Consider the following 15,526-nt stretch of genomic DNA (forward strand, 5'->3'; position numbering starts at 1 on the left):
ATTTTTCTCTGTCTCCCTTGCCTTTCACTTCCCTTCTTTCCTCAGCTATTTGCAAAGCTTCCTCAGACAACCATTTTACTTTCTTGCATTTCTTTTTCTTTGGGTTGGTTTTAGTTGCTACCTCTTGTACAATGTTGCAAACCTCCATCTGTAGTTCTTCAGCACTCTGTCTATCTGATCAAATTCCTTAAATCTATTTGCCACCTCTACTACGTATATATTCATCAGGGATGTGATTTAGTTCATACCTCAGTGGCCTAGTGTTTTTCCCTACTTTCTTCAATTTAAGCCTAAATTTTGCAACAAGAAGCTCATGATCTGAGCCACAGTCAGCTCCTGGTCTTGTTTTTATTGACTGTATAGAGCTTCTCCATCTTTGGCTGCAGAGCACATGGTGAATCTGATTTCTGTGTTGACCATCTGGTGATGTCCATGTGTAGAGCCATCTCTTGGGTTGTTGGAAAAGAGTGTTTGCTATGACCATTGTATTCTCTTGACAAAATTCTATCATCCAAATCTGCATGTGTTCATGATTCCATACTTAGCTTTCAAGCAATTTATCTGCCTGTTGTCACTCCCTTTTCTGATTTTTCAGTTGGCTGGGTTTGTTGGCCAATTGGGTCCTCTGTCTTAGTGTTTAGTTGTTCCAATTTCTGCATTGTTAGTTCTTTGCTTATAGTCAAGATCTGGGTTTGTATATTTAAGCTAGCACCTTTTTCCTTTGTGTTGCTTCTTATTTTGTTACAAGCTGAAAGGATGGTTTCGTGTATTCATTTCAACATGGAAAGGATTTTTTCCTGATCTTCATCCATATTCTCTTGATAGTATGTTAAGTTGAAGACTTTAGAATCAAATGTTAAAAATATTTTTTTATCTTTTGTAGCTGGGTTTAGGACATCTATTTCACATTTTATAGGTGGTCTTTTTAGTAGAAATTGTCTATCAAGTAAGAGTTTATAATCTAAGGGGTTCTATCATCTCATGTAATAACATATGCTTCTCATGCAGGGAAATAGGAAAGCAATTACCCTGCCTGAGTAGCAAGTAGAGGGTGTGATCAGAAGGGCTTGTGCCCAGTTTAACTGTATTGCTAACTATGACCTAATCTAGATCAAGGGCACTGAAAATAGTCACTTACACCCTTGTAATCTCCCATAAAAATTACTTTAATTATTTTTACATAGATGCCTTTGAACTTTTGTTAGTGTCCAGGCAGCGATTCATGCTTACTGGGCTGTCTTATTACTGTCATGTAACACTGCTGCTGTTATGCAAATTCTGTGATGCAAAATTTGGTATTATTACAGTGTTTGCTTCCTTCCTTTCTCTCCTTCCCTATCCTCCCTGTTCTATGTCTTGATTTATTGCACATAATATATTTGTGTGCATGTATTTAACACACATGCATTTCAAAACAGTCTTTTAAGAACCACATGATATACACAAGTGCATTTATTTTAAATGGGTTGGATCCCTATGGTGAGTTATTGCAGAGTTCTAGGTAAGGTAAAAGTGAACTAGATGTTTCCAAAGGAGCAGGGATGATAATATGGTCAAGAGTGATGCACCAATGACAAGCTCAGTCCAATGGGGCCTTTCTGGATAAGGAGAGGATTAGATATCACTTGTTTGTTTTTCCAGATGGCTGCTGGACAGTGGTCAACCAGAAGATTTTAGCACTGGGAGATGAGAGAAGCCATCAAGCTCTCAACCACAGTGGAGTTTTAAGGACATGAGTTTGTCCAACCTCAATTTCTGATCTTTGTGGTGAACTAGGGAAGTGAAGGAACTGACAATAAGGGCATTAGTGGCTGACAATGTGTATTATTTTATCTGCCACAACTCTCAGAGGGCACTCTCACTTGCAGTTTAACAGAGGATAGTTAAATGTGTTATTTCTGGATTTCCAATATTAAGAAGGAGTTAGATTTGAAGGCCTAAAAGCCTGTCCAAGTTTCAGAAGAAAAAAAAAGTCATAATGATTGTTATATTCGATTACTATATGCAGACCCATCTATTATTATTTTTTTTCATATTAAAGGCACTACCCGGAAGTCTGTCATAAACTCAAGGTGCAGCTAGGACATCTTTATGACCAGTTCCATGATTAATGACTAGAATCAAATAGCAGATAATCCAAGCATTCTGTCGACAGTGAAAATTAATCACTTTATATGGCAACAGAAATAGTTAATTCTCTGTTTCTTTCAACATATTATTTTTGGATGTTCCTTTCTTAATCTATAATGGGGAGGGAAAGTTCATTGTAATCCTTTTTTTCTATTAAAATGACTTCTCTTTATATGCTAGTTCTATTATCTGATTTGAGCTGAAGCTAAAAAAAATGTTTGGTATCCAAATAGGTTAGAATGCTAAAATATCATGGTTTGTTAATTAATCAAATCACTAACTTCATATATAATACTGAGTCATAAATCATGGCTTATTCAGTTTGTCATGTGAGAATAACAGCTGGGAGCCCTGTTAAATAGTCTGAATCTGATCTCTTAGTCTGATTTAGAGGTTGTACTAAGTTTGTTAGTTTACTACAAATGTTAATTAAGCGATTCACACTTGCTGCTAAACTAGAAACAGAATTTACAAGCCATCACAACTGAATTCTTACAATCTGCTAAACCAGACCAAGTCAATCAACTCACATTATGGTTTGGTGTGTTGACTAAACTAAGCCAATATTAAAAAAAAACATTCATAGAAGTTTATTAAATTATTAAGGACTTTAATAAACAATTTAAGATGAATTGACAAAGATAGGCAGTAAGATATTCTATGATTGATTACATTTTTTATAAGATCTTAAGTTTTATATTCTTTATGCACATTTTAAATGCATTCAATAGACATATTTCTTCACTTTGTAAAACAGTCATAATATATAACTAATATAGTTCCAGAATAAATATTTAGTCCAATGTAATATTTTTGTTAATTTTTTTATAATTTTTATTGGTTTTCCAGTTTTACATTTGAGTATTTGGAAGGCAACATGGTGATTGGTTTAATCAATAGTTCAATAACAAAATCTTTAGTACATATCTCAGGTTACATCATCAAATGTTTCTTCTCTGTTTCCCTTAACATTTGCTATATCATATTTAAGTTAGTAAATTTCTAATTGTGTCAAACTCAGTGAAAACTTCATTATCACATTTATCAATACATTTTTTGCTTATACATATCTTAATAGATCTTCATAAACAATCCATATCCTGTTATTAAGTTTTACCTAATTTTTAGTTTTTAATTACAGTACTCCAATTTAGCCTTTAATATCCATAGTATTTGACTTTCGGGTAACCCAAATTTCCTTTGTCTCGCTATAATAAAAATTAGTGTCTAAAATGCACATATTACTTACTTAAATATATTCTTATTCTATTGCATAAACGTTTTCTATTTCTCACCCTAGTACATCACCACCTTAATAATAGAGTATCCTTTGTTAGCTCAAGTCCATCATCTATATTATCTGGGCTAGTCAATAGTTCAAACCTATTTCCTTCCCTTATAAGTCTAAGTCCGCAATATTAAACAGATTAATACCTTATTTTTTACTATTTTCCAACTATTTTAAATCTAATAATCAAATTTCCCCTTGTTTCAAAATCTTCCTTTAGCCCACTGGCTGACAATTTAGGATCCTCTCTAGTAAATCAAAAGAGCCCAGTTTTTCAACTTAATTCTAGCTTTCTTCTTTTGCCAACCAGGCTTCCATACCAATGCTTTTAAATCATCAAATAGATCTCCCTTCATTCTTGTGTATGTTACTTGAATTATAGGAGACCATCTAGTTGTCAATTTTCTGGAAGAACTGGCCCATTTATAATCATTCAGTTGTCGCCCTGGTGGCCCAGATCCCCATATTTGCTCTGGTATAGTTGTCTTCAATTTGATCTGGTCTTCTTCTTTCTCAGATTTCTTCTGGTTTGTGTAGAAAGTCATTTCCATTTTTAAAGTTGTTTCATTGTCTGGATTTTCGGTGAACTGTACTTGTTGATCTTTAAAGCCCTCTGTCTTGGTATTCACTTCTTCCACTTCTGTTGTTTTTGGGATTGTTGGTTCTTTAATTGCAATCAAGGTTTTGCTTTGTACATCTGGACTGGCACCTTGGTCTTTCAGATTAGATCTCATTGTCTTGCTGGCTGTAAGAATAGTTTCAAGTATAGATTTTAGCATAGCCAAGATTTTTTGCTGGCCCTCCTCCATTTCTGGCATCGTTTTAGATGGTCTTTCTAGTGAAGGCTGTTTATTAAGTAAGAGTCAGTAAATGTTCACCTCCACAGTTCCTAGAGACCAATTTCACTGCCCAGCTGCTCTCTCAGCTTTGAATCTCTCATAGATAATACCAAGGTCGGGTCTGGGCTGTAAGCAAGTCTCTTTGTCAGAAATAATAAATTGTTGTACCAAGTTTCGCCACACGATGTCCCTGATAGCATTTCAAGTCTTTTTCAGATCTCGGGCTAAGTTCTTATCCAATTTAAATTCTTCTTTGCAAATAGCAGGTCCCGGTGAGAGTAGGAACTTTTTGGGTCCCCAAATTCCCAAAAGATGTAAATCCAATTATATTAAGTTGTTGTTTTCAATGCTTTATTTTCCCTGGGTAGTCAGACGCCACCATATTAGAGGGTGGGGGAAAATTCCCTTCCCTCTCTCCTCACAGGGGGAAGAAATTTCAAATGGCTTTTTACAGGAAAGTACTTGGGGTACAGAGAAGGTAGGATCTCACCCAATTCCTCTGTGTTGCTTTCAAAGTGCTTGTTTGGCCTCGGCTGTCAGCAGCTTAGTGATGGGCCATGTTGATGGCCAATCTTTTCCCCATCAGTTTGAAGAGCTGCCCCAGATCAAACGGGAGGGCTGCCACCCTTCTGCGATCACTCGGGGGTCCTCTTCTTGCTCGTTGCCCCTCCAGGGTGACTTCTGACCCTCTTCAGGGTCCCCTGGTGGGAGAAAACTGGACGGTGGAGAGAGTGATCACCCTACACATCTGCCAATGCCATGATCGCAAGCCAGAAGCCAATATTTTTGTTATTTTAAATGATAAACTAAAATATTTCTTTTCCTTGTAATTGCCAAGAAATGGAAAATTAAAAATAGAAACAAGAAATCATCTTGATAATTCTACATAACACATACAGTATATAAAGGAAATAAAATTTATTACAGTGAGGCAGTATACCTGTGGAATTTTTTCCCCTTGCTATCATCTAACTCTGTAGATTATTTTTACTGTAAAATTAAAGTACTTTCTATATTCAAATAACAAATAACTTGCCTGTTGATGCTATAGATTGGTTCTCATGGTGTAAAGAAATAAAATGACAAAGAATTATTGAATATTGGTGTAAAGAGCTAATTATGATATAATATCTACTGAAAAGAAATCCCTGTGCAATATTCTGTTCTTATTTTAGGCTTTAATTCTATGCCTGCAGAACCTGTCAAATTTTCTTTTCTATTGGAAAGATCTTTGGATCTTTTCTTCCCAAAGCTTGAATAAATTTCCCTATTATCTGCCCACTTTTGATATTCTAGCATCTAGAAACAACAGCACGGTTGTTAAGATTTTGGATTATTTCAGTCCAACATTTGCAGGGAGTTTTATGTCAGCTATGTAAAAAGGTAAAGATTCCCTCAGATCAGTCTCAACTCCTGTGTTTTGCATAGATGCTTCTTTCTAGCCTTCTTCATAATGATATGGAAATAATTTTCTATTGCATCCTTTTACGATATTTCTATCAATGTTCCTCATCCAAATATATAGTAAAAAGGTCCTTTCTTGCTTAGCTCTTTTTAGTATCAACTTGAGTATTACCCTCACCATAAATAATTTTTCTTCTATTGTTTTCTATTTGTCTTCATATAATAGCAAGAAGTAAAGGAGAACAATTCATCAATAAAACATAGAATAACAGAGTTAGAAGGGACCTTGGAGGTCTCCTATTCCAACTCCCTGCTAGAGGAGGAGACCTTATACCATTTCAGACAAGTGGCTGTCCAGTCTCTTCTTAAAAGCCTCCAGCGATGGGGCACCCAAAACTTCTAAAGGCAAGGCATTCCACTGGTTAACTGTTCTCACTGTTAGGAAATTTTTCCTTAATTCTAGGTTGGTTCTCTTCTTGATTAGTTTCCAATCATTGTTTCTTCTCTTGCCTTTCGGTTATCTATGGCTATCTCAAACTGCACAATGATTGGTTAAAGGAATTATATGAAGGGACAGAATCACAAGTTTATGTATAGAAATGAACACCAAACAACAGTATGCAATTCTTTCACTCTTCAACTCATGTTTGTGATTTTGGATCTCTAGTTGTTATTGGAGACTTCATTGGTTTGCACTTCTGCAAACTGCAATCTACCATAATGTACTCATGGAGACATCTCTCCCCTGATGTAATTAACACAGAGGGAAGGAATTACAATGGGAGAATTCGTGAGTTGGTTTTATAGTAATGTATTTTATGAATTAATGTCAAATGGCACATTTGATGCATAAGAGACTGCAGCAGTTAAGAGCTGTGTGTGAATTCAGTAAGAACCCTGTTTTCCACAATGACTCCGTAGAAGTTTTTAACTTCTCCCTGAAGTAAAACTTTAGCTCAATGGGTTCTATCATGGCATGCATCTATGGCAAAGCTGAGAAAATTGGAACTATTAAAATAAATATTTAAGACATTTCCTACCAAGGTCCCCATAGGGTAGTAACAAATAAAAAGGATTCAATATTTCACTCTGTCTTTTCTTAACTTCCAGAAATCTTTGTCAATATGTTCAGCAGAGCTTCAAATTGCAGTTGGTCAGCAGCAGATAAAAGTCTGAGTATATAGGAAAACTGGCAAGCATATATAATTTACTGGAATGCAGTTAATTAGTCAGCTTCAATAAAGAAAAGGATCTTAATGATCTTCCATCAACATTTTCTCCTTTTCACTGAGCCTGCAGGTAATAGTCTTCATGAAAAAGAGTGTAGTTAAGACAGATAAGTGATTTCAAGAATAAAGCAAATGGTATAACTTCCAGAATTTTTTTTTAGACAAATGCAGTCCTTCGAATGTAAGAAAGGTAATCAGCCAACTGATCAATACATGTCTGTCTGTTTCTCAGGATTATTGTTTAGTTTGTATTAAGTATTATATTTTAATTAAAAGGTTTGACTGTGAAAAAAATCTGCATAGAGATACTGTTTTTTAAATAAATAACAGAATAACAGAATTGGAAGGGACTTTGGAGGTCTTCTAGTCCAACCACCCTGCTCAAGCAGGAAACCCTGTACCATTTCAGACAATGGCTGTCCAGTCTCTTCTTAAAAGCCTCCAATAATGGAGCACCCACAACTTATGATGTTCTTCTCTCTCCCATTCTTCTTTCTCTCTGTATGCAAGTGTGCTATCCAGGCTTCCTAACTTTAGCTAAATCTAAGAGAAAGTGCTTCCTGTTAATTCAAATTCAATTCAATTCTTTCTCTTTTTTAACTTCAAGATAGATTAAAATCAAGAATGATTTAAGAGTGATAGGCTTCATAGAAAAATCAGTCCTACCAGACTTCAAATTAATAATTTCTAGGGGAATATTACACCCTGATCAATAATTGTTCCATCTCTTATCATCAAATATACTGTTCTATTTCAAGAACTTATTTTCTTCTATAATAAAATTAAAAGGAAAAAAGAATGTGTTGACAGAACATTGCATATATAATGCAGTTTACAGAAAATATCTTAAAACTGTAATCAGCATGATTAATATATGCATTATTTGGATTAATGTTCCAAATTTATAAAATAAACAAATATATACAGGGACCGAGCTTTGTAGAGAACAAAAATGACAAATGATTTATGTTTATTTCATGTTTAATTACACAACAATCAACTTTTAAAAATCATGGTCCAACTTTTTTCTAGGATTGGAATTAAGTGGCTTAAATGCATATATTAGATTTAATATATGGAAGCCTTAACTATATTTTGTTGCTGATTTTGTTAATAAAAAGCTAAAAATAGTAACTGATGTGGAGAGCTGGTATGCAAGATTCTTTAAAGTTTAGACCATTAACAAGGCTTCATTCATACCTGTGCTTTTTGAGGAATTGTATAAAAAGGATTTATGTCATAGAATAATCTCTCCCTGCTTAGAAATTCCAGATGTGTTGTACTACATTCCTCATCATGTCCAAAAGGCCCACACATCACGCCTGGAGATGATGATGGAAGATCCAGCACTTGAGAAGATCTTAAATGTTTTTCACATTTGCTATTCACAGCAACATCATTGTTCACTTCAATTTAGAATGGGTAACGATCACCTAAAACTGTAGTCCCTTACAGTAGCTAAGTCTTGCTAGATACCATCACACATAATTCCAAGTCAACATGCATAATATTGCACTGTATAAATCACCATCTTTCTGTTCTGACACTTGTATTTTATTGTACCTTCCTTCAATTTATAACCAAGAGTGTAATTGGAAAATGTAGGTTATTGACATTTATCTAACACTGCAATATTAGATGACATGAAAACTACTTCAGCAAAGCAAAGGAAAGAGGGGATAAAACTATGTACATTGATGGATGCTAGAGAAAATATTTTTTAGTGATGAGAGTATTAGCTAACTGAGTAGGTCAGCCAAAGGTCTGCTATCCCTAAGTGTTTAAAACATTGCTAGATATCTATTTCTGATAACTAGGTTATATCATGATAATAACATGGCAGTCAGTTATAACATTCAACCAAAAAGAAAAAAAGAAAAAGGTTTTATTTTCCTATCCATTCTTGACAAGTATACAGTATAGTCTTGGTATTGTTTTCATTCATTCTCTAATTAAAATATATTATTTTTAAATTGCCATAAATGCATATCTTCATTCAGACTATCTTTGAGGATAAATGTATAGGAAGAGTAGATTCTCTAATGCACAATTAATGCATTAGACCATGCATCTTATATTAGAGGAATTATTAGTGGTATCATAGGAAACAACAACATGTAACTGTCTAAACATTAGGCTACAATGAAAGAATTACAGAATATTGTTTCTATAAAGGCTGTGATAAAGAACTTTCATGCTTTAGTGGTCTATGTGGGAGGCTTAAAGGTTCATTGCTAATATAGTAACTTTAAAATGTGGAACATGATGAAATAATGATTAATAGAAGAAAGTTATGGCAGACGCTTAAACTCATCATGCATGTATTTATAGGCCTAAGCAGCACTTCAGTTTCTAAAGGGAAAAGGTATTTTGCAGCATGTGAGGCCTTTACATACCATTTGTCTGCAGTCCCTTGAAGCAGCATCTGTTCCCAGCTGCTTTCCACAGCTGCAGCGTGCGCTCACTCCCATACTCTGAAGCACATTTTTCACTTCAGAACTGAAGTATTGTACAAACCAAAGTATTTATTTATTACAGTTTTTTTATATCTTTATTCCTGAAGGAAAAAAAAGCCTGCCAAAGGTGGTTGCAAGAAATAGAAACACTTGCAAATAGAAGAACAATAAATATAAATAGAAGTACAATAAATATAATTTAAAAGCAATCTCAGAGTTCCAAGAGGCAAACAGGCTTCTTATAAGGCAGTTGGTGAAAAAGATCCAGTGGGGAGAGGAGGAAAGTGTCAAGTTGTGCAAAATGATGTGGTGGCAGCCATCTCTCTCTCCCTCTTCCCTAGATAACTATGATCCTTTGATATAGAGCAGTGTTTCTCAACCTTGGCAACTAGAAGATGTGTAGACTTTAATTCCAGGTTGGCTGGGGAACTTTGGGAGTTGAAGTTCATACATCTTCAAGTTGCCAAAGTTGAGAAACACTGATGTAGATAATGAAGAATACTGGCACATTGAAAAGGATTTGGTCTTGGCAGTTCACTTGGGAATAACTCAGAATAACAGAATTGGAAGGAACCTTGGAGGTCTTCTAGTCCAACCTCCTGCTCAAGCAGGAAACCATATACCATTTCAGACAAATGGTTGCCCAATCTCTCCTTAAAAACTTCCAGTGTTGGAGCATTCACAATTTCTGGAGGCAGGTTGTTCCACTGATTAATTGTTTTAACTGTCAGGAAATTTCTCCTTATTTCTAAGTTGCTTCTCTCCTTGATTAGTTTCCATGCATTGCTTCTTGTCCTGCCCTCAGGTGCTTTGGAGAATACTGTAGGTTTACCCCTCTTCTTTGTGGCAGCCCCTGAGATATTAGAACACTGCTATCTTGTCACCCCTAGTCCTTCTTTTAATTAAACTAGACATATCCAATTCTTGCAACCATTCTTCATATGTTTAAGCCTCCAGTCCCATAATCATCTTTCTTGATGATTAGATTTGAGATTTGTTGATGAAATCAGATTTGAGAATAAGAGCGGGTGAACAAAGGTTGGGATCTTCCAATATTTAAGGAACTGCTTAACCCAGCTGCTAGAACAGTATTCTGTGATAGTTCAATTATGCATGATTTCTACCTTGCTTTAAAATGTGAAAACCCTCTGAAACCTCAATGGCTGCCATCTTCCATAACTGTGAAAATCAAAACTGAATTCTTATTCCTGCAATCTAGTTTGGTTTCCTGTTTTCAATAGCCAAAGATGCTCATATCAGTAATGGTAAAGAAAGATATACTGGTATTTGCACACTTATAGAGAGGTAAATATAAACACAATTGTATGTATTACAAATAAACCACAGAATGTTTGGGCTTTATATGCCAGGCTATTACTAATACACCCATCTTTGAGGTCTAAGTAAATAAAAGAACATTAATTAAAGAACTAATAAAACATAAAATATTCCAAAGCAGAACTAAAATTAGAAGAATCAGATGACAGGATTTTAAAATAAATTTATTTATGCTTCTAGACAAAGCAATATAATATTAAAGAATATTAATAGTATACATACATATATAATCACTAATGAGGAATAATTAGAACCACATCACATCCCCTAAAAAAAGGTTGTTAAAAAAATCCTGAGAAAAGGACATTTATTTTATAACATGTACTTGGGAATCAAGATCATATAGACAAATTGGAAAGACATATCAACATATACAGTAGTTCTGATTAATTTTAGCTTATGGTCAGCCATTTTCATAGAGGGCAAGAACATCAAATGAATTTAGGTTTTATTCATAACAAATAATAACTCTTGAGAATTATCTTAAGCAGTGAAAATCATTATAATATTCTTTTTTTTCATATCCTGACCTTTTTGTTTCATTTACTACATATTCACAGGATTTCAGCACAGTCATTTTCCTTATACAACTGAAATTAAGAGGTAGCATATTATCACAAAGGGCTACTGAACTCCATAGATGATAACATATTTATGTCTTGCTATGAATCTATTTGCGTCTTCTTTAACTGTCTTAGATTGGTTACCTATATGGCAGAAATTAGTCCCTTCTTCCTCAGTATTAAAGCAAGTTATCCTATTAAAGTTACCCTTGTGAATCTACTCAATAAGTAGTATTAATTGTCCTTTCCTCTACTGAGATTTTGCTACATTTAAGTATCAACAATTAAATCTATGTTTCATTTTACATACAACTGGTAATGTTTGAAGGGATGGGAAAAGTTACAGGGCTGCTTTTATAGAAAAGTTACTGTTCTAAATTGTACTTCATTCTTGGTGTTGAAGGAGCATTCAGGAAGATTGGGTTTAGCCTGCTCCAGAAACAGTGGTTTCTAAATACAAAGGTTAATAAAATGTAGTCAAATTTGAAGAGGAGCATTCAATGATATTTAAATAGATCTGACTGTTTGCTATCCAGTCTTCTATCCAACTATCTGAAGTTGGATGACTTAAGCTTATCACTTAAAAAAAACCCCAAAATTATATTTTTAAGGATGTTCTTTTTCAAAAGTTTTCTTCAGTACTAAAAAAAAATCAGTAAATTCATTACCCTTGCACCAAGCCATAACAGACTGTTTCATCTTGGTTGGCATGAGGCATAACTCAGTGTGATATGTCAGCCATAGTTTATGGCTTAGCAAAAGAATTAGGCTGCCATGGTTAGATCAATAAACAATATTAAACCAATGGCTTATAGTGATGTATGAATTTGCTGAGATATGTCAGATTGTGGTATATTTTCTTATTTCTTCAGTACTGCACAAGTTTAATAGGCTGTTATTAAATTGCACCCAATGCTTGAACAAGTTAAACAGGGTTCATACAATTTTCCACACCCAAATAGTTTGAGTGTAAAGACTCTTAACTTTGGATGTGACACTTGCTTTTAATGTAGCTCTGTTTGAATTGATCTTGATCTTCTGAGAGGTCCTTAGATCTCCTGTAAAGATGTTTTGGTACAGAATACAGAATTTGGTAGAGGAAAATGTACAGAAAACTGCAGAGAAAGGCAGATATCAGTTGCAAGAGTAGCTCCAACTCTTATAGACATTGTATCCATACATGTCTACCATCTTGTCTATATATAGCACTTGTTTCTATCTGTCCAACACAGTGCATCAGGATGGGCATGCTCTGGGTCCCATCAACAGTGGTGGGATTCAGCCAGTTCGCACCACTTTGGCAGAATCAGTAGCTATTTTTTTGTTGCCCAGGCCCAGAATGGACTTCCAGGAGCGGCATCCACAAAGAGAACTGGTTGTTCACATATTTGAATGCCAACACTAGCCTTCAGCCAAAGAATGTGCCTTTTTTGTCATAGGGGCTGCCCTGTGAAACATGCTCTTCCTGAGGTTAAGAAAGTCCCAATACTGCTAGCTTTTCAGAAGGCCTTGAAGACCTGGTGATATGCCTGAGTCTGGGGTCCTGAGTGTGCGAAGGGCTTCATTTCCTGATTATGTTGACCCAATGGATTATAATATCTCTTCACTGCTCTTTGTATTTAATGTTTTTTGTACAGTATGAAATTGTTTTTATGATTGTTCACTGCACAGAGTCACTGGTTTGAAAAGGATAGTTATACAAATTGAATAAACAAACAAACAAACAAATAAATGCAGTATAAGTTAGTAAATTGCATATTAGAAGTAAAATTATATTGTTATTCACATCTATTTTATATATTGATTTTGCTATATGATATTGTGCCTATATTGGCTGTGGGCAAAAAGGCAGGATATAGATTAAAATAATAACTTCTAAGTTGAGAAAGTTGTATTTTTATCTGCAGTGTCATGAAAACTTCAGAACACACATTTAGAAAACATTCCATAAATTTGCAGATAAATGATTGGATAATAGCACGGAGAGTTACATTAGTAGTATATATTTCTTGTTTCTGTACAAGAAAGATGATAGAATAAAGAAAAACACATTGAATAAGAAATGAATTTTCCATTTGGTCACGCTATTAGTCATAAACAATAAAATATTATTGGAACCAAATAGTAATACAATTTTTCCTCTTAGATATTTCAACTGTTAATGTGTGTGCCACAGTCCTGTGAGCTTATTTCAGTATATATTCCTGAAAACATTTATAAAAATACTGCTTCAACGGAGAAGTTATGGAATAAACAGGGCAAAGGAAATACCAGAATTGCAACAGATGCAATTGATTAGATGCCTTGGGGAATATTTCACTTATTTATTTTAGGTCCAGTGGATGTAAATCAAAAGATTGCAATACTGTTAGTGAATACATATTACAGACAAAATAACCCACAGTGACAGTTTCTTCTTCAATGATACAGCAGATTATTATGTGGACTGAGAGAACTATTTGTGACAAACCCTACTTTTATAAAAAAGAGAAAATCTGTTTTTAAGCCTTCATTCATGGTGAACAGTGAAACAGTTTATTACTGAAAACCTAGGCTGGTAGGGTTGCTTTAGGATTATTGACTAACATAATTGAATTGCTTTTTCACCACTCTTCTGTCTGGGAGATATAGCAGTGTTTTTAGTGTTCTGTATGGATGGATATGGCAGTAATAATAAATCAATAGATTGGAACGGATAGAAAAGTGGTTGGATATTTTTTCAGAAAACAGTTGAAGTGTTTGACAAACTATGATTTAAGCCCAACTAAAATTGGGTGTCTTCTGATGAAAATAACAATGGATGGATGGACAAATGTACTGAAGAGTTTTAATAACTCAACTTTATGTGCAAATCAAGAAGTTTGGGAAAAATAATTCATCCTCAGTACCTCAGAACCAGCTTTATTTAGTGAACAAGAAACCCAGAGACTGTGAGTTCTAGTCTTCTGGAAAAGGTTCTAATGCTGGAAAGGTGGAAGAAAAGAAAAGAAAAGAAAAGAAGAGGATGATCAGCAGCAAGGTGATGGACTCAGTTATAGTGACAATGAGTCAACCTAAAAGACCAGTTTATGGACAGATAATCATGGAGAATAACTATGTGACTTGATGTCACATAATCAATAAATCAAACAAAGAGACAAACAACAAAATATTGTCCACAATCTATTCTCAGCTTGCCATATTGTGTGCAAGACAATTGAAATCAAATAGTAAATACAAGTTTGAAAAGTTATATTGCCATGTCACAAGCTTCATGAGGTAGCCAAGGGTAATTAGAGAGTGCTAGGATTTGCTTTGAAGTATGAATTCATAATGAAATATGAATTGTTATGTTTTGCTAGCAGAAGAAAGTCAGAGATGGAGATAAAAGCATTGTGCTTGACAATCCAGGCTCTAAGTAACAGGGAATTACATGAATCTGAATGTCAAGCTGAGTGACTAAAGGCAGGCAAGGAGCAATGGTGACAAGAACACAGATTTTGAGTTGAAGAGTTGTTTTCAACCGAGGTACAAGGGCCCAGAACATGCTCTTATATGCCCTCCCTATACTAGTGTGGTTTAATTAGGAGTTTTTATTATAGTTATTATTATTATAGCAGTGGTCCAGTAGTTATAATGTTTGCTTCATACTAAAAAGTTGACAGTTACACTGATTTATAGTAGTAAGGATCTACCTTCAAAATGATATAAAAAATGATATGAAAACTGTCTTGAATGCATTTGGGTCAATATAAAAGGGGGGGAAAATGACATTGCCATAGGTGTATACTATAGGCCACCCAACCAAACAGAGGAAATAGATGAAATTTTTGCTAGTCAGCTAACTAAGGTATGTAGGAAGCACATCACAATAGTAATGGGGGACTTTAACTACCCTGACATCAACTGGGAGACAAACTCTGCACCAAGTGGAAGATCAAACAGATTCCTGACAAACCTTGCAGACAACTTTGTCTCCCAAAAAGTAGAGAAAGGAACTAGGGGATTAGCCATTTTGGATCTAATTCTCACTAACAGAGATGAAATGATAGAAGGTGTTGAAGCCATAGGAATCTTGGGAGGAAGTGATCATGCAATATTGGAATTCAACATTATGGGAGCACAAGCACTAGAACACAGTCAAACTAGAGTCTTGGACTTCAAGAGAGCTAATTTCTATAAACGTAGAGAGGGTTTGGGAAGGATTCCATGGATGAGAATCCTCCAGGGAAAAATAACTCAAGAAGCTTGGGAAATTTTGAAAAGTGAGATAATAGAAAGCCCAGTCTAGCACAATACC

Source organism: Protobothrops mucrosquamatus, unplaced genomic scaffold (assembly GCF_001527695.2).
Source record: "Protobothrops mucrosquamatus isolate PMUCROS unplaced genomic scaffold, P.Mucros_1.0 scaffold1180, whole genome shotgun sequence".
Lineage (NCBI taxonomy): Eukaryota > Metazoa > Chordata > Lepidosauria > Squamata > Viperidae > Protobothrops > Protobothrops mucrosquamatus.